Here is a 4,033-nt window from a genome sequence, read left to right as displayed (position 1 = left end):
TTAAAAGACGCTTTTAATTTAATTTCCTTGGAAGGAAAGTTATGACTAACCTAGACAGCATATTAAAAAGCAGAAATATTACTTTGCCAACAAAGGTCTGTCTAGTCAAGGCTATGGTTTTTCCAGTGGTCATGTAGGGATGTATGTTAAAGTTGGACTATAAAGAAAGCTGAATGCAGAAGAATTGATGCTTTTGAACTGTGATGTTGGAGAAGACTCTTCAGAGTCCCTTGGACTGCAAGGAGATCCAACTAGTCCATCCTAAAGGAGATCAGTCCAGGGTGTTCATTAGAAGAACTGATGTTGAAGCTGAAGCTCCAGTACTTCGGCCACCTGATGCGAAGAGCTGACTCATTGAAAAAGATCCTGATGCTGGGAAAGATTGAGGGCAGGAGAAGGGGATGACAGAGGATGAGATGGTTGGATGGCATCACCGACTCGATGGACATGAGTTTGAGTGAACTCTGGGAGCTGGTGATGGACAGGGAGGCCTGGCGTCCTGCGATTCATGGGGTCGCAAAGAGTCGGACATGACTGAGTGACTGAACTGAAACTGAAATCCTTTATACTCTATTAACTACAAAATACATAGTGGTTTTTCATTTGGCACTTGCCTTCTAATTTATACATTAGATTCTTGCCAAATTTTTTAATTTATTATCTAAAACTTTTTGAAAATGTATCAATTATTTCTGTTATAAAATCCTTTAAAAAGTTTTTTCAAATCCTGAATTATAAAATGTGTGTCTATGTTTTAGTCTAGTAATTGTACAGAGTAACTTTTTATATCAGAAGAAATCCATCTAGGACTGTTTTATGTGAGGAGGGTTTTGAGTTAAAAAGAAACTCATCTTTTGTCTTTTTACTTCCCACAGAAAGAGCACACCTGCCCCTTGGCCCTGATGAGGAGGCAGCAATGAAGCTAGCTTGTTTTCACCAAAGGTAAGAAAAAGTGTGCTGGAATTCACTCTAGGTCCTGGTGCAACAATGCTCACCAGCAACCCGGTCTCCTTGTTCTATTTTGACTCCATGTGACTGTCCGGCAATGAAGGACCATACTGTCAATGCTCGTTATTTGTTGCCAGTTGGCTTTCTTCCCTCTCCCTGTTATTTCATCTAAAGATACAGCAGTGCTCATTAGCACCACTGAATATTTGTTGCCCTCTAGTGGGATAATAACCCCACCTGCTGCCCACAGCTAGTGAGCTAGTCTTGTCATCCCTCTGAATGCACTGTGGGAAGACTGTCACCTCACATGTAAACTAGAAAACTGAGCTCTGTTAAGCCCTTTCAGGGTGTTTGTGGTTAGGAATGTGGCCCTCTATACCTCTTAATCAGCAGGTATGGCCACCTTTGGTCTGGCTCCTGTTCCCAAGATCAACAGAGTAGAGCCCAAGGGTGGTACTAGCAGATATTGCAAGGAAACATCCAGGAAAAGCCAAAACATTGAGCCAGATAAGAGACAATATTTGCTTGACCTTGGTCACATGCGTTGTACTGTATATTTGCTATTAAAAAGCAAGATCATATACAACTTTATTCCATTTATTAGCATTCTTTTTTATTAAATTTATTTATTTTAATTGGAGGCTAATTACTTTACAATATTGTAGTGGTTTTTATTAGCATTCTTGAAATGACAAAATCATAGAGATAGAAAACAGTGTTGTCAGAGGTTAGGTATGGGGGCTATGCTACTATAAAGGAGTAACACAAGGGAGCTCCGTTTTTTCTTCTTCTAAAAGGTAAGTGACCTCCAACAGAACTTATTGGTGTCGGACCCCTCCTGGCAGAGCTGCGGCATAGCTTGGGGTGCCACAGAGAGCCAAGGCATGAGCAACACCCTGCTGAGTCATGAGGTGATGTTGCTTTCCCAGCAGGTCTGAGGGCAGAGCATTGTGTCAAAGAGATTGTTCTCAAGCCTTAAGATCTCATGGAGTTTGCCTCGCTAAGTTTTAATGTTGTAGGAGACCTGTCACTCCTTTATTCCTTACTATGTCTTCTTGTTGGAATGGAAAATATCTATCCTATGCCTGTTTCATTTAGAATCACATAACTTGTTTGGTTTTAGAGGTCAGAGCGAGAGAGAAATTTTGCTCAGGATTAATTATAGGGAGTTCCTGTCTTTTTTAAAAAAAAATTATTTTATTTAATTTTTCGTTGCACTGGGTCTCTGTTGCTTTGCATGGGCTTTTTCTCCAGTTGCGGTGAGCAAGGGCTGCACTTCATTGTGGTGCTTGAGGATCTCATTGCAGTGGCTTCTGTAATTGTGGAGCACTGGCTCTAGGTGTGCAGGCTTCAGTAGTTGCAGCGTGTGGGCTCAGTAGTTGTGGCGCACCGACTTAGTTGCTCGGTGGCATGTGATCCTACCGGACCAGGGATCTAACCAGTGTCCCCTGCATTGGCAGGCGGATTCTCATCCACTGTACCACCAAGGAAGTCTAGGAGTTCCTTTTTAATGACCGAACATTTTGGTGTCTTGATCATGGTTGTGGTGACATGAATCTACCTATGTAGTGAAATTGCATAGAACTGCATACATGCATATACACAAACACACATACAAGTTCTTGTAAAGACTGGTGACATCTAAATAAGCTGTGTAGTCCTGGATTTGATATTATACTATAGTTCTATAAGATGTTACTATTGGAGGAAGCTGGATGAAGGGTACATGCGACATCTCTGTACTATTATATTTTTGTAACTTCCTGTGACCCTATGATTATTTCAAAATAACTTTTTGAAAATGTATGGGAAAGGTCCTTCTAATGAATAATATTTTTGAGTAGTGATTTCCAGCTTTGTAAATGAGAAGGGATAGTTTTTCTACATAGTGTGATGCAGAAGATAAACCAGATACTGCAGCATCTACAGAATACAGAAAGCACTGAGTTTTCCCCAGTATCCCAAATGCCTAAAAACAGGTTCAACTCCAAGGCTAGAAGCCAGGGAACCTTCAGTATTCAATTCACTTTTTTACATCATGTGGGTTATGGACTGAATAAGTGTCCCCCCCTCATATTTGTATGTTAAAACTCTAACCCCCAATGTAATAGTATTTGGAAGTAGGGTCTTTGAGAGATAATTAGGTTAGATGAGGTCTTGAGGATTAATGTCTTTTTAGAAGAGAAACCAGAGAGCTCCCCAACCTCCTGCCATGTAAGGACACATCAGGAAGGCAGCCATCCACAAGCCAAGAAAAGGGCCCTTGCTAAGGAATCCTATTGGCCAGCACCTTCACCTTGGACTTTGCAGCCTCCAGACTGTGAGAAATAAATTCCTGTAGTTTAAGCCACTCAGTCTGTGGTATTTTGTTACAGCAGCCTGAGCAGACTAATACAATCTGGGAAACCCTCCTGAAATCCCCAGCATAAATAAATGATTTTTTCCTTACTTCTCCCATAAGACTGTGTTCTTTACTACCACATACACTATGACGGGATTTCTTTCTTTACATGTCTAATATTCCGCTGGATTGAAAACAAGAGAAGATTCCACTCATCTTCCTCCCTCCATGATATGGCATGGCTGAAGAATGTACATCCTGTCTTAGTCCCTTCAGGCCACTGTAAATAATACCATAGCCTGGGTGGCTTTATAAAGAACAGACATTTATTTATTATGGTTGTGGAGGCTGGGAAGTTGAAGGTCAAGTGCCAGCAGAATCAGTGTCTGTTGGGATCCCACTTCCTAGAAGGTTGTCTTTATGCTGTAACTTCACATAGCAGAAGGGATAAGGAGATCTCTGGGGCCTCTTTTATATCAGTACTAATCCCATCCATGAGGACTCCCTCCTCCTGACCTAATCACTACCCAGTAGCCCCATCTCCTAAGACAGACACCTTGAGGGATAGGACTTTAACATGTGAATTTGGGAAGGGACACAAACATGTAGTCTATAGAAGGTACTAATAAAATTCTGGAAAAAAGCAAAAGTCCAGGACAAGCAGCTTTACCTCTAAGGAGATAATATGGTTGGTTTAATACCATGTCCTGGGCCTACTGAGATGAAAGGAAGTCTAGGAAACGT

The sequence above is a fragment of the Ovis aries genome, chromosome X, assembly GCF_016772045.2.
Source record: "Ovis aries strain OAR_USU_Benz2616 breed Rambouillet chromosome X, ARS-UI_Ramb_v3.0, whole genome shotgun sequence".
Taxonomy (NCBI): domain Eukaryota; kingdom Metazoa; phylum Chordata; class Mammalia; order Artiodactyla; family Bovidae; genus Ovis; species Ovis aries.
The sequence above is the reverse complement of the archived record's forward strand: the minus strand, read 5'-3'. Positions refer to the sequence as shown.